The sequence below is a fragment of the Vulpes vulpes genome, chromosome 16 (genome assembly GCF_048418805.1).
Source record: "Vulpes vulpes isolate BD-2025 chromosome 16, VulVul3, whole genome shotgun sequence".
Classification (NCBI taxonomy): Eukaryota; Metazoa; Chordata; class Mammalia; order Carnivora; family Canidae; genus Vulpes; species Vulpes vulpes.
In genome coordinates this window covers 30127535-30152251 of record NC_132795.1, presented here as the reverse complement: position 1 = coordinate 30152251, position 24717 = coordinate 30127535, and the positions used below count along the sequence as shown (strand labels likewise).

The window sequence follows — 24717 nt, the reverse complement described above, 5'->3', positions numbered from 1 at the left end:
AATTGGGAAGAGGGCACGGGGTGACGGGAGCCACCTTATTAGGTAGTGAGGGGGTAAGAGTGGATCTTCCTAATTTCAGACTGAAAAATGGGAGGGAGGGAGGGAGGGAGGGAGAGAAAGAGAATGGACTGGCAAATAGAATAAAGTGATGCACGGAAACATTAATAGGATGGCTCAGCGGGAGACAGAACAAAAGAAATAAGAAACGAGATCTGGTTATTAGACACGGAGAAAATCTAGGGGAGGAGGCCATTATAGCTCCAGGATTTTAAGATTTTAAGTCTAAAGGACTGGGAATGTGAGGGCACTTTTTTTTTTTTTTTTTTTTTTGTGAGGGCACTTTTAACAAAAATGAGATTGTTAGTAGCATGGCTGCTTGGAGGAAAAGATATGTGTGTTTTTGGAAGCGTGGAGTCCAGTCGGTGGAAACCCATCCAGTGAATGACTGGGCACATGTAGCAGAAAGAGCTTCGTTTGGGAAAAGGGCCGACCCTACTTCTACCTTTTATTTTTTGCATTACTGACCACCTTACTACCATCAACACAAACAGTAAAACCTTGGAGTTCTAGGTTCTAGGTTTATGATGTCTTTGTTTGCCAAAGACAAATATTTAGCAGGAATCTGCTAAATATTTTTAAAGTAAGTTTAAGTTAAATGAATTGCAGTATTGTTTTTTTTTTCTTTTTCTTTTTTTTTGTAAATCAATATAAAAACTTGAAAGACAGTGAGTCTCAGATCATCATGCATCATGCTGCTCCCTGGACAACGTTTACACTGGCCTCCAAGGAATTAAGAACAAGTGGAATCTGTAGCTCTCAGACTCTCCTAAATACTAGACCTAGAAAACAACGGTCTGATCCTTTCTGCCCGGGAAGTAGGCTGGCACCATGTAGCGGCCTCAGTAACGCTGACCCGAGTCTCTTGCCTTTAGCGAAACAGGAGCAGGAAAACCGGGGAGGTAGCTTGTGTGTCATCACAATACTGATCACTGGGGGAGAAGTGCACTTGTGAGCTAGTCCAGGGCTGCCTGGCGACTGCGAGAGGCGAGGGCCTGGGAGCCGGCCACCTTCCCGAGCCCGGGGTCTGGGGCTGCACACTTGTGGACACACCTGTCTTGGGTTATTTGGATTCCAGTTTCAAGGTACGGCCCTTGGCAGTGGACCCTTAATACTAAACATTCTGCTTTTTAGTGATTGAGGCAACAAGTGGAATATGGCTAGTTTTGGTCCCTGGTTAAATATAGCTGCACAGATGTCTGACCATAATGGAATATTCGTGTCTGCAGCCCGGGGCTTCCGGATTTTTTTTTTAATGACTTTTTCTCCTTTTTTAAGATTTTATTTATCCATTCAGGATAGTCGTAGAGAGGAAAGAGAGAGGCCGAGACCCAGGCCGAGGGGGAAGCAGGCTCCTCGCAGGAAGGACCCTTCGGGGTCACGGCCTGGGCCAAGGCCGCCTCCGCTGCTGAGCCCCCCGTGCCCCCCTCGGTGCCCCAGGACCTTTGAGGGGTCGGCTGTCCTCCTGGAGAGCCTGCGCCGGCCGATGCAGGCAGCGCCCCCTGTGCCAGGGCTTGGGCCAGGCCTCCGCGGCCAGCGGCTCGGGGACCCGGGAAGTGGCGGCTCTGGGACCCGGGGTCGCGCCCCAGGGGCCGTGGGCGGGGGACGAGCAGCTCAAGGCCCTGGAGGGAGGCCGCGGGGGCCCAGGGCCGCACAGTCCCGCACTTCCCAAGGCCTGACCCCCCCTGACCCCCGCCTGACCGCCCCCTGCCCAGGGTGGCTCCCCGGGCAGCAGGTCCCCCGCCCTTCCCCCCCCAATGGCCCCCGCAGCCCCAACCCCCGGGGCCCCCTGCAGGCCGCTCCTCCCGCCCCCCTGCAGGCTGCTCTCCCTCCCCCGCCTCCCCCCGCAGGCCGCCCTACCCGCCCTCCCCGCCCTCCTCCTGCAGGACCACCCCCCCCCCCCCCCCCCCGCAGGCCGCTCTCCCTCCCCCGTCCCCCCCTGCAGGCCGCTCCTCCCCCCCCCGCCCCCCTGCAGGCCTCTCCACCCCTCACCCCGCCCTCCGCCTGCAGGCCATCCTACTTGGGGATGGGGGGAGCAGGTCCGGGCAGAGGCGGGGGGGGGGGGGGGGGGGGGGGGGGCGCAGTGCCCAGGGCGGGGGTGGCCCGCCAGCCCGGGGGTGGGGGGTGGGGAGGGGAAGGCCTCAGACAGGACCCGGACCCGAGCGCCAAGACCACGTGAAAGACCTTCAGGTCCGTTTTAAACGCGAGGAGCAGGGACTTTGAGCAAAGGGACCGTGCTGGGTCCCTGATGGGGCGCCGGGGGCTCGGGGTGAGCGCGGCCTCGGGCCCAGGCCGTGACCCCGGGTCCTGGGTTCGAGTCCCGCATGGGGCTCCCCTCGTGGAGCCTGCTGCTCCCTCCGCCTGGGTCCCCGCGTCTCTCTCTGTCTCTCACGCATAAATACATAAAATCTTTAAAAAATAATAGCGACAGCTGTGTCGGGGAGGGCAAGGGCCACGTGGCGGGGCCCAGCCTGGGAGCAGCCACTGCCTCCTCCCCCCGGCACCGGCACCGGGGTCCTGCGCTCAGCTACACCTCAACCAAAAAAAGGAAAAAGGACCCTCGGGGCGGGAACACGGGGCCTGTGAGGTGATCGACCCCGCTCGGGGCCTCGCCCTGCAACGTGCAGTCCGTGCAGTGGCCCCGGGGCAGGCTTCTCTCTGCCCCACAGCCCTGCTACCCTCCGGTGAGCTCGGCAGTCAGTGCCACTGCAGGCCGCTCCACCCCAGGAGCTCTCGGGAGGCTGTCAAGAGGGGGGCCACCCTGCGTGGGTCACCCCATCTGCCAGGAGACTCCCCTGACCAGCCTGCAGCCTCCTGGTTCCTGCCACACAGCCACGGCCAGGTCTCGGGTGACAGGAAGGGGTCCAGGCCTCGGGTGGCAGGAGGGCGTCCTGGCAGGAGGGCGTCTAGGCCTCGGGTGGCAGGAGGGCGTCTAGGCCTCGGGTGACGGACAGGCTGTGCAGGCCTCGGGTGGCAGGAGGGTGTCCAGGCCTTGGGTGGCAGGAGGACATCCAGCCTCGGGTGGCAGGAGGGCGTCTAGGCCTCGGGTGACGGACAAGCTGTGCAGGCCTCAGGTGGCAAGAGGATGTCCAGGACTCCGGTGACGGAGAGGCTTGCAGGCCTCGGGTGGCAGGAGGGCATCCAGCCTCGGGTGGCAGGAGGGCATCCAGGCCTCAGGTGACCAAGAGGCTGTGCAGGCCTCAGGCAAGTTGCCTCGGCTGCTTGGAGGCCAAGGAATTTGAAATTTATCTTGTAGGAAAAGAAAAGCCACACTGAACTTTCATAGTTTCCTAAATATGCGGGGACACCCGCTCCCTCCTCTTGGGGACCCCCCCCACAAGCTCCTAGTCACCCTCTGGCTCTGACGGGTCCTCAGTGTCCCAGGAAGCCTTCCCAGGCACTAGAGCAAGTGAACCATACTCTGTATTACGTGGGACTTGTGCTGTTCCCACTAGCCACATGCTGAGCTCTGGCCTCCCTTTGGAGTCCGAAGTCTTGGAGAGCAAGAGCTTGTATTCCTGTCATTTCCTCGGTCCAGATGCAAAGGACTCCATTGTTCTTTTTGTTTTTTTTTTTAGTTTTCAAGTTCCACTAAAAAATAAGGTACCCTAATAAAAAATTGGCAAATCGGAAGTACAAGATTTGCAATTTCCTTTGCTAACACCATGTTACTTTGCTAAAGTTTATCCTTTGCTCTAAAAATCGGCACCAAAAAAAAAAAAAAAAAAGGCACCAAATCCTAAGAAAACATCCTATTTTTATTAGTCTTAACTTTTTGATCCAAATGTCAAAATATTCATGATATTTATCAAAATTAAAAGATTACATTGAAGTCCCATTCGACCCATGCCTTTTCACCCTTTCCCTCCAGCTGCTACAGATTATTATTTCTATTTGTGTTTTGTCCTCACGGTGTTTCCTTATGCAGGTAGGAGCGGTGTTGTTTTCCTGGCCATCTTACATAGGAGAACTTAAAATATATACTCTTATTATTCTTTACTGTTTTTATTTTTTAGGATTTTATTTGTTTATTCATTAGAGACAGACACAGACAGAGAAGCAGGCTCCTCGCAGGGAGCCCCACGTGGGACTCGATCCCGGGACCCCAGGATCATGCCCTGAGCCAAAGGCAGATGCTCAACCTCCTGAGCCACCCAGGCGTCCCTTCTTTACTGTTTTTAACATGAAAATTTATCCTGGAGATGTTTCCAAGTCAGTGGTTGATAGAGATGTTCCTGACTGTTTCTTGCAGATGCCAAGTTTTCTATTGTAGAAATCCCCCATGATTTATTTCAAGCCGTCCCCTACTGCTGGATACTTATGCTCCAATCTTTTTGATTTTACAAACAATCCTATATCTCGGTGTAATATTCATTTGTGTTTTTACCAGTGAGGTTTGACATTGTCTCATATGTTTAGTGACTGTTTGTGTTCTTTTTCCTGAAAAAGAAATCTATTTTGAGGTTATTTTTGTGTGTGCTGTAAGAAAGTGCTCCGTTTCAGCTAACTTGGAGTGTAGCTCTTCGGTTTTCCCAACACCATTTATTGAAGAAACTGTCTTTTACCCATTGTATGCTCTTGCCTCCTTTATCGAAGATTATTTGACCATCCAATTGAGGCTTTATTTCTGGGATCTCTATTCTGTTCTGTTCACCTAATGTGTCTGTTTTTGTTTCGGTGCCATACTGTTTTGATTACTGCAGCTTTGTCATATAACTTGAAATCTGGGATTGTGATGCCTCCAGTGTTTTGGGGTTTGGTTGTTTGTTTTCTTTTTTCAAGATCACTGTGGCTATTAGGGTCTTTTGTAGTTCCATACACATTTTAGGATAGTTTGTTCTGTAAAAAATGCTGTTCATGTTTTGATAGGGATTGTATTAAATCCATAGATTGTTTTGAGTAGTGTGGACATTTTAACGGTAATGGGGCGCCTGGCTGGCTCAGTCAGTAGAACATGCAACTCTTGATCTCGAGGTTGTAGGTTTGAGTCACGCATTGGGCATAGAGATTACTTAAAAATAAATTCTTTTAAAAAATCAGTATTTGTGGGATCCCTGGGTGGCGCAGCGGTTTGGCGCCTGCCTTTGGCCCAGGGCGCGATCCTGGAGACCCGGGATCGAATCCCACATCAGGCTCCCGGTGCATGGAGCCTGCTTCTCCCTCCGCCTTGTCTCTGCCTCTCTCTCTCTCTCTCTCTCTCTCTCTCTCTCTCTCTCTGTGACTATCATAAATAAATAAATAAAAAATTAAAAAAAAATCAGTATTTGTTTTTCTATCCCATGAACATGGAATGTCTTTCCATTTGTTTTTGTCGTCTCCAATTTCTTTAATCAATGTTTTATAGTTTTTAGAGTATAGACCTTTCATCTGTTTGATTAAGTTTATCCTTAGAGATTTTTGGTGCACTTGCAAATGGAATTGTTTTCTTAATTTCTCTTGCTGTTGCTTCATGTTACATCGATTTTATATCCTGCAGTCTTACCGAATTGATCTATCAGTTCTAGTAGTTTTTCAGTGGAGTTTCTAGGGTTTTCCATATACAGCATCATGTCATCTGCAAATAGTGGAAGTTTCACTTCTTCCCTACCAACTTGAACACTTTTTATTCCTTTTTCTTGTCTGATTGCTGTGGCTAGAATTTCCAATACTATGTTGAATAAAAATGGTTAGAGTCGACATCCTTGTCTTGTTCCTGATCTTAGGGGCAAAGTTCTAGTTTTTCACCATTAAGTAAAATGGTAGCTGGGGGTTTTTCATATATGGCTTTTATTATGTTGAGGTATGTTCCCTCTAAAGTTACTTTGTGGAGGGTTTTTATCATGAATGGATGCTGTCCTTTGTTAAATGCTTTTTGTTCATCTATTGAAATGATCATATAAGGATTTTTAAAAAGATTTTATTTATTTATTCATAAGAGACACAAAAAGAGAGAGGCAGAGACACAGGCAGAGGGAGAAGCAGACTCCGTGCAGGGAGCCTGATGCAGGGACTCAAGCCCAGGACCCTAGGATCACGCCCGAGCCAAAGGCAAGGGCTCAACCATTGAGCCACCCAGGCATCCCCATCATATCGTTTTTATCCTTTCTCTTGTTGATGTGATGTATCATGTTGATTGATTTGTGAATATTGAACCACCTTTGCATCCTGGGAATAAATTCTACTTTATCATGATGAATGACATTTAATGTAGTGTGGGATTCAGTTTGCTAATATTTTGTTCAGGATTTTTGCATCGATATTCATCAGAGATATTGGCCTATACTTCTCTTTTTTGTAGTGTCTTTATCTGGCTTTGGTGTCAGGGTCGTGCTGATCTCATAGAATAAATTTGGAAGTTTTCTTTACTCTTCTATTTTTTGGAATAGTTTAAGAAGCATACATTTTTAAAAAATTTTAAGTAGGCTCCATGCCCAATATGGGGCTTGAACTCACAACTTTGAAATTATGCTTTACCAACTAAGCCAGCCAGGCACCCCTAACTCTACTTTAAATATTTGGGAATATTCATCTGGAAAGCTGTCCAGCCCTGGACTTTTGTTTGTGAAGAGGTTTTTTGATGGCTGATTAAATTTATTGCTGGTAATTGGTCTGTTCAAACTTTCTACTTCTTCCTGATTCAATTTCTCTTTATTTTTTGCATTTCAATGACTGGAATTTATCCATTTCTTCTAGGTTGTCCAATTTGTTGACATATAATTTTTTGTAATACTCTCTTACAATCCTTTGTATTTCTATGGTGTCAGTTGTTATTTCTCCTCTTTCATCTGATTTTGTCTATTTGACTTCTCTATGTATCTGGCTAATGGTTTATTAATTTTGCTGATCCTTACAAACCAACACCTGGTTTTACTGATCTCTTGTATCATTTTTTTAAGTTTCTATGTCACTTATTTTTTGCTCTAATGTTTATTATTTCCTTCTTTCCACTGGTTTGGAGTTTTGTTTATTGTTTTTTTAGCTCCTTTAGCTGTAAGGTTGGATTGTTCATTTGAGATTTGTTTGTATTGCGGTAAACTTCCCTATAAGGGCGCCTGATTGGCTCAGTCAGTTAAATGTCTGACTCTTGGTTTTTACCCAGGTCATGATCCTGGGATTGAACCCCACATCAGGCTCTGCACTCAGTGTGGAGTCTGCTGGAGATTCTCTCTCTCTCCCTCTCCCTCTTCTTCTGTTCCTCCCTTATTTATATAAATAAATAAATAAATAAATAAATAAATAAACCATACATGCATACATACATAAATTTAAAAAAACTTCCCTCTTAGAACAGATTTTGCTGCATCCCAAAGATTTTGGACTGTTGTGTTTTCATTTTCACTTGTGTGTGTGTATTTTTTTTTTAATTTTTTTTTTAATTTTATTTATTTATGATAGTCATACAGAGAGAAAGAGAGAGGCAGAGACACAGGTAGAGGAAGAAGCAGGCTCCATGCGCCGGGAGCCTGATGTGGGATTCGATCCCGGGTCTCCAGGATCGCGCCCTGGGCCAAAGGCAGGCGCCAAACCGCTGCGCCACCCAGGGATCCCTGTATTTTTTTTTATTTCCTCTGATTCCTTGGTTGACTCATTCATTGTTTTATAGTATATTATTTCACCTCCATGTATTTGTTCTATTTCTAGATTTTTTTTAATAATTCCTAATTTCTAGTTTCATAGCATTATGGTCAGAAAAGATGCACAGTATGACTTTGTTTTGTTTTGTTTTGTTTTGTTTTTTTATTTTGCTAAGACTTATTTTGTGGCCTCATATGTGATCTATTTTGGAGAATGTTGCGTGGATTCTTGAAAAAATTGTGTATTCTGCTGTCTTAGGATGGCGTGTCCTGAATATATCTATTAGATCCATCTGGTCCAAAGTGTCATTCAAAGCCAGTTGCCTTGTTGATTTTCTTTTTGGATAATCTATCCATTGATATAAGTGGGGTGTTAAAGTCCCCTACTATTATTGTGTTACTATTGATTACTGCCTTTGGGTTTGTTATTAACTGTCTTATGTGTTTGAGTGTTCCTACGTTGGGTTCATAAATATTTACACTTATTATATATTCTTGTTAGATTGTTCCCTTTATGGTTATATAGTATCCTTCTTTGTTTCTTGTTACAGTCTTTGTTTCAAAGTCTATATAGTGTCCTTCTTTTTCTCTTGGTACAGTCTTTTTTAAAAGCCTACTTTGTCCAATATAAGTCCTGCTACCCCAGCTTTCTTTTTCACATCCATTTGTATGAAAAATGCTTCTCTATCCCTTCACTTTCAATCTTCAGGTGACTTTAGGTCTGAAATGAGTCTCTTGTACGGGGCACACAGCTGGGTTGGTTTTTTTTTATCTCTTTGTTGCCCTACGTCTTAATTGTGGAGTGTTTAGTCCATTTACATTCAAAGTAATAGTTGATAGTATGTACACACTCCCATTTTGTTACTTGTTTCATTGACTGTGTTCATAGTTTTTCTCCATTACTTTCTTCTCTTGCTCTCTTCTCTCACAATTAGTTGGCTTTCTGTAGTGATATACTTGGATTCCTTGCTCTTTATTTTTTTGCATTTCTAGGACTGTTTTTTTTTTAATTTAAATTCAATTAGCCAACATATGGTACATCACTAGTTTCAGATGTAGTGTTCAATAATTTATCAGTTGTGTATGACAACACTCAGTGCTCATCACTGGTTTTTGATTTGTGGTTACCATTTGGTTTGTATATAACATCTTCTGCATATAGCAGTCTGTATTAAGTTGATGGTCACTTAAGTTTGAGCCCATTCTTTACTCCTCTTTCTCCCACATTTTAGGTATGTGGTGTCATACTTTGCAATCTTTTTTTTTAAAGATTTTATTTATTTATTCATGAGAGACAGAGAGAGAGAGAGAGAGAGAGGCAGAGACACAGGCAGAGGGAGAAGCCGGCTCCATACAGGGAGCCCGACATGGAACTCGATCCCGGGACCCCAGGATCACACCTGAGCCAAAGGCAGGTGCTAAACCACTGAGCCACCCAGGGATCCCTGGCAATCTTTTATTTTGTGATTCCCTTGACTGATTTTTAACTCCTTTTTGTGCTTTCTAATTTTTTTCCTACTTATGGTCTTTCCTTTTCCCTCAAAGAGTCCCCTTTAACATTCCTTATAGGGCTGGTTTAGCAGTCAAGAATTCCTTTAACTTTTGTTTGTCTGGGAAACTATCTCTTTTCCTATTCTGAATGATCACCTTGTTGGATAGAGCATTCTTGGCAGCAGGGTTTTTTCCTTTTAGCACAATGACTATATCATGCCGCTTTCTTTTGGCCTGCAAAGTTTCTGCTGAAAAATCAGCTGATAGCCTTTTGGGGTTTGCCTTGTATGTAACTGTTTTCTTTTCTCATTGCTTTTTAAATTCTCTATCACTATTCTTGCCATTTTAATTACTATGTAATTAGTATAGACTTTTTTTTTTTTTTTGTATAGAACTTTTTGGGTTGTTTTGCTAAGTGCTCTCTGTGCATCCTGGGTCTGGATTTCTGTCTTCTTCCCCAGATTCAGGAAGTTTTTAGCTATTATTTCTTTAAATAAATTTTCTGTCCCCTTTTCTCTCTCTTTTCCTTCTGGAATACCTATAATTTGAATTTTATTAAGCTTGATGGTGTCACTGAGTTCCCCAAGTTTAGTTTCATTTTTTTTTTCTTTCACCTATTCAGTATGACTTGCTTTCCGTTACTCTATTTTCCACGTCTCTGATCCATTCTTCTGCTTCCTCTAGTCTCTACTATTTATGGCTTCCTCTAGTCTCTACTATTTATAATGTATTGCTTATTTCATTTATTGAGTTCTTCATCTCTGGTTCTTTTTTATGTTTTTGGTCTCTTTATTAAGGGTCTCATTGAAGTTCTCCACTCTTTTCTCGAGCCCTATGAATATCTTTATGACCATTACTTTAAATTCTCTATCAGGTGTATTACTTATCTCTGTTTCATTCAGCTGTCTTGCTGTGATTTTGTCCTGTTCTTTCATTTGGGATATGGTCCCCTGTCTCCTCCTTTTGTCTAATTCTCTGTGTCTGTTTCTGTGTGATAGGAGAGTCAGCTATGTCTCCTGGTCTTGAAAGCTGTAACTTTATGAAGAAGAGGTCCTTCAGTGCCCTGCAGTGTGAGGTCTCCTATTCACCAGAACCTGCACTTTAGGGGTGTCTCCTAGGTGTGCTGCATGTGCTCTAGTATCGTGGTGATGTGCATTTGCCTTCAGTGCGGTCATCTGCAATGGTTCTCTTTGCCTATTATGGGCAAGGTTTTATCCCCGTGGTGTTAGTAGGCCAATCTGGGGCCTTCTTGGGCTTAAGTTGAGTTAGGGCAGGCATTAGCCAGAGATGCAGTAGCATCAAACTGTAGGGGTTTTCCCCGTGTTGTCCCCTGAGAAATGTTTGTTGGTAAGTGGGGCCTGTAGTCAGATCAGCTGCCCCCAGGCCTGCTGCTGGGGTCTGAATCTGATGGTTGTGTGTGGTCATCTTTTCCTCTCTCCAGGGATGGAGTCAGTTTGGAGTTGCACTGGCCCCTGTCAGAGATGCTTGCACATTACTTGGCTTGTGAAACCATTTTGGACATGCTGCGGCCAAGAGCGTATTGGAGGGTTAGAGTCAGAGGGGTTTGAGGGTGTAGGACATGGGGTATTAACAAGGTTTACAATGATCTGCTGCAGGAGGGGACCTGGAGCTGAAGCCTCACGTGGAGCTGGCGTGTCCACAGGAGAACTCGGAGGGCAGGTACATTGATACCTCGTTAGGTAGAGAGTGTCTGCAGTGTTGGTGTTTATGCTGGGGTGCGCAAGAGGGAAATGGCACCTGCCAGCTCCTTTTCTCCTGGAGAAGTCTCCCAAAGATTCTTGTCCCTCCAGCAAATTCTCTGGGCTTAGTAAACACAGCTCCCTCTTATATATCCTAGCTGTTTTTCACATTTCTGCCTCTATATTGTATCTTTATGGGGCTGTTTGTTGTACTGTGTCTTTAAGGGAGGGGACTGAATTTTCTTTTATTTTCTTGGCTCTCCCAAAGCCAAGCCATTAATTATTAAAGTTCCAGGTTTTAAGTCCTGCTGATTGTGAGAACTCAACAAGAAATCTGGTCCCTCTTATGTTCAAAGCCAAATGTTGTGGAGATTCCTGTGAGAATTTCTCCCCCCTCTCTGTGCCCACAGCCCCCTCTGCCTGCAGACTCTCCCTGGAGTCTGTTAGCTCTGGGCCACATCTGTGCCCCTCCTGCCCCCTTCCATGCAGCCCCTTCCGTATATTTAGCTGTGGAGAGCTTGCTATGCCAGTCTTTGGGTTGTTTCCTGGGTTATTTACATTTACATGAATGTTATCTAGTTGTATTCATAGGACAAGGTGAACTTAGGGTCCCCTAGTCCCCCTTCTTCCCCTGAAGTCTACACTTAGAACCACTAATGCCCAGTGATTGTAATTACTATAGTGTGTTTCAGTATCTGGGAAGGGTAGTAACCTTATCGCCTTCTATCAGAATTTTCCAGGCTATTTTTCTTTGTTCATTTATTTTTTCACAAGAACTTTAAAATTGGTTTATCTAGCTCCATAAAAGCATCTGTGTTTCTATTATTATTGTTCCTTGGTAATTTATAAGCATAACCCACTGCTTCATGATATCGAATCTTCCTATCAAAAAAACACAACATATCTTTACATTTGTCCAAATTAACTTTTATATCCTTTATATTAGAACAATTCTCTTTTAGGTTCTGCATAGTTCTTAGTAAATATCCCTTGATTATTTTGGATTTTGTTATTGAAATGGGGTTTACTCGTCCATTATTTCTAAGTCAATTTTGTACATGTGTATATTAATTCTGTATGTTAATTAATTACTCTTTATTAATAAGTTCATATTCTGCTGAACGCTGGTAGGCTGGGTCTGAGGACCTGGAGGGGGTCCCACAGGACTAGCCAAAAGGGTCCTTGGCTTCACGCAGAATGGAAATTAAATGGGAGTGAACAGGAGGTAAAAGCAGAGTTTACTGAAGATATAAAAAGAGCAGATAACAGAGCGAGTGTCCAAGAGACTCAGAAAGGAAAGGAGGGGATCTCACCTTTGCTTGAGATCTGGGATCTTTACTGAGGATAGAGTTCTCACGCACATGTACATGACTTCTCAGGCATCCAGGAACTGGCCAGAACAAAGACCAGGGTCCAGGTGTTATTCCTTGGGGCCAGGGGGTCTTGGCGTTGAGACATCCAGCTCCAGGAGTCTGCAATGTGCATAGGATAACTCCCTCCGGTCAATCTCACCTGGTCCTTCTCTAGAAGTTATTTATCCTACGGAACCATTAACTCCTTGCCCCTTACAAGGAGGATTATGCTCTTTATAAGGCATGAGTGACGTGGGGTGGAGAGTTTAGTCCTAACAAGAACAGAAGCAGGAAAAAGGAGCAAAAAGCAGATTTTTATGGAATCCTTCAGGTTCCCTGTCTCCCTGGAACTTTGCTGAATGTTTCTGCCATCATTTTCATTTGCCATCTCTTGGAAAACCCAAGATGGTACAATCATACCATCTACAAACATAGAAATAGTTTTTATTTTTTCCAACTGTTATACCTTTAATTATCTGTGGAATTGGAGGTATTAGGCAATCAATTAGACAGTATGAAGTAGTAGTGGTGATTGGGGGATCTCTCTATTTCCTGAGTTTAGGAGGAACATCTCCAGTGTTTCTGCATTAGGAAATACGCCAGCCTTGGGGTGATATAAAATATGTATAAATATATAAAGGAAGTTTTCTTCAAATTCCTTTCCAATAACCATGTACATGAAAACACTTTTTCTCCAAGGATTTATTACTATGCTAAAATACATCAATATATTTTGTACAATTGAGCCAATTTTGTGTAAGTGGCGGAGGAGGGTCCCCATTTGATTATGATTCACTATTTTTGTAATGTAGTTTGTTAAAATTTTATTGTTTTTTTTTTGACATTCAACAGTAAAATTGATTATCTTTTTTTACAATACATCAGGTTGTTTTTTTTTAAAATACATCAGGTTTTAATATAAATGTTATAATTTATAAAAATGATCTGGAAGTTTTAATTTTTCTCAGATCTGAGACAGTTTAAAATGGTATTAGAATTACCTGTTCTCTAAAGATTCCTTTGTGAAATAAGACAACGTACTTGTTTCAAGTACGTTGAAATTCTACTCCAGAATTTGGGAGTAGAATACATATTTGCAACATATATAAGCAACAGTTAGTTTACGACCATTTCTGTAGGATTTCCCTCAATTCTAACACACAATTTTACTATTACCTTGAAGTGTTTAACCTTGGTATTCTTAGCTATACTTATGCTACTATGATCTAATTTATCTATTTCAATGGAAATTGAGCTCTGTAGAATTTCTAAATCTGCTGGGGCAAGTTTTGGTTCTTTTTCTGGAAAATTATCCATTTCATCCAGGTTTATTTGTTTTTTTTTTTTAATTTTTATTTATTTACTTATGATAGTCACAGAGAGAGAGAGAGAGAGAGGCAGAGACATAGGCAGAGGGAGAAGCAGGCTCCATGCACCGGGAGCCCGATGTGGGACTCGATCCCGGGTCCCCAGGATCGCGCCCTGGGCCAAAGGCAGGCGCCAAACCGCTGCGCCACCCAGGGATCCCCAAGGTTTATTTGTTTTTATAGTGTTGTGCAAAGTAACTTATTAATCTTCTTTGTTTCTGTGGTTATTTCCATCTTCCTATATCTTTTTTTTTTTTTGACCACTTGACCTGTGTTGGATTGGAAAGTATGTGGAAGTGTCTTATTTTTAGTGTGTTTCTGTTTCTCTTTGTATATTGTATAGTTTTTACTTCATGAGAGCTATTGCTAAGTTATTTGGTGTATAGATAATCATTTCTGATCTTCCTTGTGAATTTTTACCTTTAGCATTGAAGTCTTTTAAATCGCTTTTTGCTTTGAATTCTATATTCACTGATATTAAAACCATGGCCCATGCTTTCTTTGTGTTCATATTTGCTCATCCTTTCATTTTTATCTTTACTGAATTGCATTGCTTTAGGAGTATCTCTTGCTTACAGCCTAGGGCTGAGTTTTGCTGTGCAATAGCAGTATAACTTGTATCAACCTCACAAACCCCCAGTGTCACATTTTCTTATGTTCCTCTGGCCAAAGCAAGTTACACCATTGACTCTAGATTCAAGAGTTGGAGAAATAAACTCCACTCCCAGAGAGAAGTTGTAGTATACTGTGGCCATCTGGGCAAGGACTAGGACCCCTCCAGGCAATGAGGTGGACCGCCTATGAGGGAGCTGATGGGGAGTGGAGAAGAGATACACACCTATGGGCAGACCTTCCACCTGAGACCCACGTCCAGGGCTTTCCTCAGAAGCCTTTCAAGCACTAGAAGAGAAGGCCAGCTTTTGAATGAATATGCGGTCCCCACAGTACATTGATGGCCCCCTGGTGGTAGCCACAGAAGGACTGCAATTCTCCCCAAAGAAAAAGACATTTTTCTCTCTCCCCTCCCCAGTGCATTTGGCCCCTAATACAGAAAAGATAGAAAGATAGAAAAAGGATGAGGAGGGTAGGACAAGGACACCTTGTCTGTCCTTCTCACTCAAAGCTGACAGAGCCATAGTTTTAGCCAAAGTTAAGGGAGGATAGGAGAAGAACTGTCAATAAGAATTATGTATTTCTGATCATTGGAAATGGCTGAATGACAGTGGAATCAGGCCAGGATCATTAGAGGAGCCTCTTCACAACAGAAAAGAGGAATTTAACAGAGAAGAGACCGAGGAAAAGAAACCAGAAGCAGAGATGGAAGATGCAGGAGAGAAGGTGGCATAAGTAACGGAGCCAGGTCCTCAAGGAAGCTAAAGGAGTTGGAGCCAATAGAGCCTGGATTTGAACAGAAGAAAACAAATTTCATCCTCTAAGAATGGAGGAAGAACTGTGAATAATGATTATGAACACAAGTGATTATGCACAACAGGAGTCTGGAAAGCTGATAACCTCAATTTTCTTCATGAAGTGGGAAGTGAGGGTGTCTGATGAGAATGAGGACAGCTTGGACAATGAGCAAGATTTAGGACATTTATTGGAATACTGATGTCAAAATTGACCTAAGTTGTATAAATAAAAATAAATTATTTTTTCGCTACTAGGAACAAGTTATAAAAGAGAGAGAAAAAAAAAACCCAAAGGACCATCTAAAAAAATCAATAAAATGTTACACAAAAATATCAATGTTTTTAGATAGATATAATACTAAAACGACATGAATTACCCCAAAACTAAGCTAATATAATCCATTTCTAACCTAAATTTGACTAGTATCTGGGAGGAATTGGATATAATAATCTTAAGGGTTGTATGAGATAATAAGTGTAAATAACACTAGTGAGGAATGACTTGTCTTACAAGATTAAAGCATATCCCAACCTCCTTATATTGGTTTTGGTTTTGGCTTAAAAAGAGACAAGTCAGAGGAAAGAATAGAGAGAGCTCAGAAATAGATCCTGGTACATGTGGATATTTGACATATAACAAAAATGGTATTTCAGTTAAAAGAGGAAAGGTGGATTATTATTATTTTTTTTTTATGATAGTCACACAGAGAGGCAGAGACACAGGCAGAGGGAGAAGCAGGCTCCATGCACCGGGAGCCCGATGTGGGATTCGATCCCGGGTCTCCAGGACCGCGCCCTGGGCCAAAGGCAGGCGCCAAACCACTGCGCCACCCAGGGATCCCGTGGATTACTCTTTAAATGGTGCTGACCAAAGACCCAATTCATCTGGAAAAGAGTATTTCAAAGTAAGTTCCAGATTGATTAAAGAAGGAAGAAATAATAGGTTTCATATGCACAGAAATATCCCTCAAGCTGTTGATTAACCAAGACAGCACTGAGAAGCTATGAAAAAAAAAAAAAGACATACATAATTTAAAATTCTAATCCATTTGCAAAGGAACACACATCACCCTAAAGGAAGTGAATATTGTGCTTCCATAAAAACTTTAAAGAAGGAAATAATACCTTGGGGGAAATTGAAATACACGATAGAGATCTAAACTATATAAAATGCTCTTACAAATAGATAAAAACCTGAAAAGCCAAAAAGAAAAAAATGGGCAAATGAGATTTAGATAGAGCAAATCCAGGAGACCAATAAACATGGACTCCCGCTCAACCTTGCTAGGAGTTAGGGAAATGCAAATAAAATAACAATGATATCTCACTGCAGAGCCATTAGATCAGCAAAAATGGAAAGTGGAAAGAACTTTGGCTATCCAGACAGGGATGTGCATAGGGAAATTTTACAGGGAAGAAAACTAAATCACGTTTTTTTTAAGTTGCCCAAGGCCTCACGCAACTGTATTCAAAATTACTATATTTTTTTTCCTATGCTCATTGAGTTGAAGAGATTTTCATGATACTATTTGGTATGAAAATGTTAATTTAGAGAAGTGTATATAATTAGATCTCGTTGTTATAAAACAAAGGACCACCTATATTCTGTACCCACCCACGCACACCCCCTGGTATGCCATATATCAGAATGCTTGTGTACGAGGAAGGTTTGCAGGGCTGCATGAGAAGGCGTTAACACCATTCCTTACGGAAGAGGCAAACTGACCAGTCAGAGTAAAAAGATTATGGAGGATATAATCCCCTACAGCTATTTATGACTGAGTTCTGAGGGGAAGAATGGGTTCTACAGGATTTTTGTTTAGCTTGGTTTTTTTATTTTTTATTTTTATTTATTTATTTTTTAAGATTTTGTTTTCTCAAGAGAGACACAGAGAGAGGCAGAGACACAGGCAGAGGGAGAAGCAGGCTCCATGCAGGGAGCCTGACGCAGAACTCGATCCCGGGACACTGGAATCACGCCTTAAGCGAAAGGCAGATGCTCAACCACTGAACCACCCGGGTGTCCTGGTTTTTTCATTTTTTAATTGTATTTTTTAAATAAGTATGCATGATTGAGAGAAGAGAAAGCTATATCCATTGCGGGGGGAATCTAATTAATGGGACTAGAATAATAAGAAATCTAAAAACCCACCTTGAGATTATTTCTCCATATCTCTGGAACTTAGAAAGTCAACACTATCAGAAGGATAGTGATAATCATATACAAGACTTAATACATAAGACTCTAAATATCAGCAGTTTTTAGCAGAGATTCAATTTAATCTACATTTTAGAATGTGTGCAGACCCTTCAAACAAGCAGTTTCACTTAAAAAATTTGGTGACGTAAATTGAACACCAATAAAAAAATAAATTAATTATTAAAAAAAACAAAAAAAAAACCCCAAACAAATAAATAAATAATAAAAAATTTGGTGATGTACTATTTTTTCCACAAATTGAAACTGTGTTTCAATTTTCAAACTGTGTTTCACCTATTTAACAGGAAACTAGTAAGAATTCATTTTTATAATTCTGTATGCTTATTTATATATTTTAGACGAGTTTTATCACAAACTGTAATCACATTATTTTTAACATTGTTGATAAAATTGGAAATTCCTGAGATGAGCCACTGGTCTTGTATTATCACTGAAGAGGTTTATCTTCTTGCTGTTGATATTCTTGATTCACCAAGACAGCACTGTGAAGCTGTGAAAAAGAAAAAAATGACATATATAATTTAAAATTTTAATCCATTTGCAAAGGATCAAACATCAACCTAAAGGGAGGGAATATTGTGCTTCCATAAAAACTTTAAAAAAGGAAATAGTAGCTTAGGGGAAATTATCTGAAATACGTGACTGAGGTCTGAACTATATAAAATGTGCATTTCTGCAGAAGCAGCGCTCCCCCAGCAGTGAGCAACACCGGGGGCAGGTGCGAGGCCGGGGGCAGGGCCTGCGACTCTGGCCCTGAGGCCGCCCCTGGGAGCCTGTGGCCGGGTGGGCGGTGGGCCTGCAGGAGCAGGTCCGGGATGAGGCCTGGCTCCCCTGCGGCCTGGGGTGGAGACCTGCTGGGACAGGGTGAGGACATGCGGGGATCCTTAGGGCCCGGGGGAGGGGAGGCCCGGGTGGAGCCTGGGGGCCCAAGGGAGCCAGAGACGGGGCTGAGCTCCCTCCCGGCTTCCCCCTGTGCCGGGGAGCCGGGGGAGCGCGGCCGGGCCTCCACCCCACGTGGCACCAGTTGTATGGGTTTGTACGGGTGCTGTGCCCGCCCGAGGAGCCCTCGCGGCCTGGCCTGGCCCGGGGCACCTGTGCACCTGAGGCCCGGAAGGCCGAGGCCTCCGAGGGGTTCAGGCAACTTCCGGAGGTGTCTGTCATGCTGAGCTGTCATGGTCTCACGTCTGTGTAAACCACTCCCCATCACTTTTGTGAGATAAAATATTCACCTTTTGGTCGCGGGCTGAACCTTTTGGACTCCGTGTCTGCAGTCTCTGTCTCGCCAGTCGGGCCGTGCCCGGTTCGGATGCGGGAAGCAGGGCTGCTAGAGCTCGCAGTCCCGACACATGTGGCCGGGAGGGGGCCCGCTCCTTTGAGGCCCCGCTGGCCTGCGAGGCCCGGGCCCCGGGCCCTTCTGGGTGGAGGAGGCGGTGCCGGAGGACGGGCAAGGTGCAGGTGCAAAAACCCACTGTGGAGGGCAGGCCTTGGCCCTTCGGGCCTCGGTCGTCGAGCCCTGAGACGCCTGGGCAGCGTCTGGAGCCATCTATGGACCCGGGCCTCCCTGCACATAAGACTTTATTAGACCTTTTATTTTATTTTATTTTATTATTTTATATTTATTTTATTTTTTTATTTTTTTAGACCCTTTCTTTTAATGTCCAACTCAGCTTAGGGCGGAGACCAGGGCTGAGAGGCGGCGGCCACGCGGTCCCGGATCGCCCCTTAAAGGCGGACTCGTGAGCTCCCAGGGCCGGGCCGGAGGTACTCCTCTCCTCGTGGGCCTGGTTTGCAGGTTTCAATCCCAGGCCGCCGGGCCTGTTCGGCTCCGTTTCTTCAATTCAGCTGCTTTGCGAACACCCGAGGCTTCGGGTGGGTTGACCACAGGGTTGTTCAGGAACCGCCTGCAGACGCCGGTCCCTATCGCCGGGCTCTCTTCCCGCCCAGCTTCTCCCATCTGCCTTGATGGCACAGGCTCTGGAAGAAGCCCTGGTTCCTTTCGGTTAAATTCTGTAAGTTCGTAGTCAATAATTATCGAAAAAGTTGACACTACCAAATGTGACCTGAGATCCAGGTCCTGCGATAGAACCGATGCGTGTACGAGCTGCTCCCTGTATGTATGTGTATGGATATTTGCTGCAAAATATATAAAAGAGTGAAAGGAAATCTATGAAAACCGTTAACAAGTTTTCTCTTTGGAAGACATGCTGATTTTTTTATTCCGTTTAATCTCTTCTTTCTCTTCAGCTCTCCCGTCCCACCGAGGGCTGGAACTCACCGTCCCGAGGTCGAGCAGCACATGCTCTACGGACGGAGCAGCCGGGCACCTCCCTTCGCTTTAATCCTAAAAGGACCAATAGTTAGAAAATTAATTTCGCTCCCAATCACTTACAGTCTCCGGTGAAACCTAATGAAATACTAAAGTAGTGGCACGTGAAGGACACTAAAACGTAACTGCAGTTGGCTTCGACTTCTAGAGAAGCAGATAGCTTCTAGGAGACTTGCAGACTTTTAAAGCTTCCCCATTATTTAGGGACACAACCGGGGCTTTACTTCAGTTCTCTTGATTCATAATTAAATTAAGCTTCCTTTTCCTCCTCAAAATATACGTGCATGGCGAAGAGTGACGGCAGGTATGTGAGGGGAAACCATCTGATCCGTTCTCCATGATTTTCTGAGCCCCTAAACCATTTTCTGTTTTTATAAGGGTCGTGTTCTCAGGCTGGTCTTTTCCAGGCAGGGGTAACTCCGAAATAGGCCACATGTCCCGCCTCCCCATTGTCACCTGAGGCCCGGGGGGGGGGGGGGGGGGGGGGGGCAGTGACCCACCCCCAGGCGCCCGGCAGCGGTGCCAGGTGTGCAGGAGGATCTGAATTGTAGCTGCTCTTGACAAGAAGCCTCCCCTAAGTTCAGTAGCAGTGACAGTACTTGAAGGAAGGCTGGACGCGGAGAAATGGCCATACCCCTTCTATTGCCTTGTCAGTCCCACACGGGTGGCCCCATATGGCCGAACCCAAAACGTGGCCCGCACAGTCCATAGGAGGCATTTCTGGTGCTCTCCCCGCGGCACACCCAGCAATCCAGTGGACGGTCCACCTAACGTCCTGCGAGGTTTATTTTTTCGAAACACCACATCTGGGCTTCCGAGGCCTACAATCCCATCCCGTCTAAATCTGGACGATCTAAAAAAAAAAAAGTAAATAAATACATCTGGACGATCTAATTGAAACCAAGAGCAAGTGGACAATAGCAGCTGTGATCATTCCTCATTCCTTTTTTTTTTTTTTTTACTTTCGTCATGTCCTTTAGAGATCTGTTAGACTCAGTATAAAACAATATAAGTTGGGTTATGAGATAAAATGTAAGAGTCCAACCCAGAGAACCCCCGCCCCGTGACAGATGCTTACGCAGAAGCAGCACGGCGCAGTGCAGGTGTCCTTGTTATGTGAGAAAATTATTTGCCAACACAGTGTAATAGAAATGGGTCTGGATTTACTCTTGGACAAACAGGTCATTTTTTTTTTCACTGAGCTGCCAAAAAGAAAAAACCTATAATCAGATTGATATGAGTTTATTATTCAAAAGCAGGAACCTGAGGGGCTCAGGCCATCAAGCATCCAACCCTTGATTTCATCTCAGATCGTGATCCCAAGGTCTTGAGATCAAGCCCCACGTGGGGCTCGTGCAGAGCCAGCTTGTCCTCCTCCTTCCCCTCCACCCCCCAACCCCCCACTCTCTGTCTCTCTCTCTCTCTCTCTCTCAAATAAGTAAATAAAATCTTTCCTTTTTTTTAAAGAAGACTATTAGTTCTACTCTCTAATCACAGCCAGAAAAAAAAAGAAAGAAAGAAAAAAAAAAACCGAAAACGGTTTCAGTTCAACTATTCCAAAACCAAGACCTTTATTTTTGGCCGACATCTTACCGGGTCCATATTGATGGCCTTATTAACCAAGTTTCCTCAAACTCCCTGGTGCCCAGGATGCTCCCTTCCGGTGCAGAAGACACAGGATTTAAATCCAGAGGATAGGGCGGCCCGGGGGGCCCAGCAGTTTGGCACCGCCTCCAGCCCAGGGTGTGACCCCGGGGTCCTGGGATCGAGTCCTGCGTCAGGCTCCCTGCATGGAGCCTGCTTCTCCCTCTGCCTGGGTCTCTGCCTCTCTCTCTGTGTCTCTCATGAATGAATGAATAATAATAATTTAAAAAATCCAGAGGATATCTCTGGGTCAAGATGCCTATCGGAGCACACGTGTTTACCTCCCGAAACTCTTCGGTCCCCCTGTCACCTAGTGGGATGGAGAGTAAGCAGGATAGGTCTTCGGAAATAAAGAAGGCCTTTTCCCTGAAAATCTGAGTTGTAACATGAGTGAATTGTTTATTCTAGTATCAGAACTCTTTAAAAATCGGTCACACATGCATTGGTTGTACGAAAACACTTGGTTTAAGCAGAGTATTGTTCTCCTCAACTCTAGGCCGTGAAGCAGCTGGGAAGAGACGGAGTGAAAGTCTTTGGAATGAAATAAGCCCTGAATGTGGAACGTCCATGAAAGAGAAACTTGTTGTTAAAATTCTACGAAAAGAAGCTTTGGAAAAGACAAAAGAATTGCTAAGAGAGCCACAGAGGCAACCGCTTGAAAGAAACAAATTCTACTAGAATCTCCACTATGACTTTTATGGTTACGGAGGTAAGGCAGTGAGCTTCTATGGCTCTTGTGTTCTTCTCCATCAGGAAAACTGGAAGGATAACGTCCCCATGTTCACTTAACAAAATATCAGGAAAATAACCAAGGTGACTATTTAGGAACCTTGCTCGAGATCTGTCAATAATAAGTAAAAAACAGACTTAAGGTCTGAGAGAGGCATCAGAAGATTCCTCTGGAGCTTTCTTCAGTTGGGCACAGGGGAGCATTTTTAGGAGAGATTTCAGTGAAGGTAATTCTGGCCGTGGGTCCCAGCCATCAGCGTTGATGGGTTAGAGGTCGGATGGGAAGACTGCCGCCTGGAACCACAGCCGGGTTCAACAGGCTATCGTGTGCGGACAACTGAGACTTTGACTCAGGCCTGGGTTCAAATTCAGGTTCTACCATAGGCAGTTACCTTTTCTTTTCCATTTCGTCATATTTTTTTTGTATTTTTTTATCGGAGCCCAATTTGCCAGCATAGAGCATATCACCCAGGGCTCATCCCGCCCAGTGCCCCCACAGGGCCCGTCACCCAGTCACCCTGTCCCCCCACCCACCTCTCCTTCCACTACCCCGTGTGCGTTTCCCAGAGTGAGGAGTCTCTCATGCTCTGTCTACCTCACTGATGTCTCCCACTCAGGTTTCCTCCTTCCCCCTATAATCCCTTTCACTATTTCTTATATTCTCCTTATGAGTGAGACCATACGATGATGGTCCTTCTCCAACTGACTTCACTCAGTGTCATACCCTCCAGGTCCCTCCACATGGTGGGTGTTTGTCATGGCTGCCCCCACTCACCCCACAGCTACCGGTGTGGCTTTCCACTGACTTTCACAGAAGCGATGCTCCCACGAGCGTCAGAGAGGATGCGGTGGCCGGGCCAGGCCAGGTGGCCACGGGATCAGGGTGGGGGGCAGATGGGCCTGTCCCGGTCCCCACTGGCAGGTGCCAGGCCGGCCGTGCAGGGGGGGCAGGGGGCCCAGGAGAGGCCAACAGCCGGGCAACAGAAGCCCCAGGGGACCAGCAGGATGGGGTCCCCAGGAGGAGGGGGTCTGGGGCCGCCGGCTTCCCGTGTCCCAAGCCCCCCTGTGCCCCGGGTTTCCCCCCCCACCTTCTGCACCTGTAGGGCATGCAGGGGCCCCCAGGGAGGAGCCCCCTGTGCCCTGGGTCGCTGCCCCCCCCATCTCTGCACCTGCTGGGCACCCACGGCCTCCCGGGGAGGAGCCACCCCCAGGCCCCTGCCTCTTCCCTGTCACTTGCTTTTCCCGCTTTTAAAAGTCAACAGGAGGGCGGGGGGTGGCTCCCAGGTGCGGGCTCGGGTCCCCCAAAAGCCCAGGGTCCCTCCGGCCATCTCCCCCCTCTGCCAGCGGCCCCGGCTCCACCAGGATGGGGGGGACAGCCTGCCTTGCAGGTGGACACCCACCCGGAGCCCCAGGATGGGGGGGCAGCCTGGCCTGAGGGTGGACAGCCCCCCGGAGCCCGGGGCGCGGCACCATCGCTTCCTCCTCCACGCACTGGCCGCTGAGCCCCGGGGACGGGGGACCCCTGCCCTCGGGCCAGAGGAGCCGAGTGTCGCTGAAGGGAGTGAAGGGATGCCGTGCTCCCCGCCGCCCCTTGCTCCTCAGCGTCCGCCACGGTCGTTCGGTCGTTCGCACGACGCCCGCGCGGGCTTGAGCCTTGCTTCTGTTCGCACAATCCAGGGGCGGACACGGAAAACCCGAGCTCGGCCGCCAGGAGGCTCCGCTGCCTCACGTCCTGAGTCAGACGCCGCCCCGGAGTTCGCCTAGACCAAGGGCTGCACCCGGGGCGCGCCCCCAACCACGTCGCCTCCCCCAGCACGGTCCTCCGGGTGCACGCTCAGGAGCCCGGGCGGACCTGCGGCCTGAGGCTCCACCGCCCGCACGTCTGGCCCCCGCGGTGCGCCTCCCCCATGCTCCTCCCCCGAGCTCCTCCTCGTGCTCCTCCCCGGTGCGCCTTCCTCGTGCTCCTCCTGGGTGCTCCTCCCTGGAGCTCCTCCTTACTGCGCCTCCCCCGTGCTCCTCCCAGGTGCTCCTCCCTGTGCTCTTCCCCCGTGCTCCTCCCCGGTGCGCCTTCTCCATGCTCCTCCCAGGTGCTCCTCCCCGTGCTCCTCCTGGGTGCTCCTCCCCGGTGCGCCTTCTCCGTGCTCCTCCCCGGGACTCCTCCCCCGTGCTCCTCCCCCGTGCTCCTCCCCGCGCACCCCCGTGCCCCTCCCCGTGCCCCTCTCCGTGCTCCTCCCCCCGTGCCCCTCCCCGTGCTCCTCTCCGTGCTCCCCCCGGGGCTCCTCCCCGCGCTCACCTCCGCTGGCACGTCCGGCCTCGGCTCCCGGGCAAGGGGGGGAGGCGTCCCTAACGTCCCCAGGGCGGGAGCCTCCTTGCAGCCGAAGCCCACCCAAGGCGCTTCGCGGGCGTCCGGAGGCTTTTCCCGCCTCGGGAGCCGGCCGGGCGGCCGCGTGGGAAGACCGTTTGCTTAGGGGCCTCGCGTCTAGAGGAACAAACTTGAAAAACGTCCTTGAGTGTGGATAGAGAAGCATGAAACAGACGTGCACTCAGCGCAGGCTTGAGGGGAGGGGAGGGCCCCTGGGGTGCGGGGGTGGGGATCCGCGGGGTCAGGAGGGGGGTGGGCCGCGGGGTCAGGGGGGCGGGGCGGGGGGGGCCCGCGGGGTCAGGGGGCGGGGGGGCCGCGGGGTCGGGAGGGGGGGGGAGGGCCGCGGGGTCAGGAGGGCGGGGCGGGGGGGGGCGGGAGGGCCGCGGGGTCAGGAGGGCGGGGGGGGGGGGGGCCCGCGGGGTCAGGAGGGCGGGGGCATCCCACGGGGTCAGGAGGGTGGGGTGGGTCCCGCGGGGTCAGGAGGGCGGGGTGGGTCCCGCGGGGTC

General features: G+C 46.9%; 1 protein-coding gene and 1 long non-coding RNA gene across 6 annotated transcripts in view; one reads left to right on the top strand and one right to left on the bottom strand.

Annotated features, from left to right (window-relative positions):
• C16H2orf88 (chromosome 16 C2orf88 homolog) overlaps positions 1–24717 on the top strand; it is a 137219-nt gene that overhangs the window by 56582 nt on the left and 55920 nt on the right. The window contains exon 2 of the transcript XR_011997850.1: positions 21617–21829. The gene's annotated coding sequence lies outside the window, so the exon portion shown is untranslated. The remainder of the gene's footprint in view (positions 1–21616; positions 21830–24717) is intronic.
• LOC112922933 (uncharacterized) lies at positions 16956–24456 on the bottom strand. 5 transcript variants are annotated; one of them, XR_011997855.1, is made up of 6 exons: positions 22625–24456; positions 21070–21235; positions 20555–20678; positions 19977–20329; positions 18380–19491; positions 16956–17640 (listed from the first exon to the last, which is right to left on the bottom strand). It is a non-coding gene; the product is annotated as an uncharacterized lncRNA (long non-coding RNA). The 5 variants fall into 5 exon arrangements; XR_011997854.1 differs by lacking the exon at positions 21070–21235 and having other exon boundaries at positions 18380–19283; positions 19426–19491; XR_011997853.1 differs by lacking the exon at positions 21070–21235 and having other exon boundaries at positions 18380–19283; positions 19426–19491; positions 20111–20329.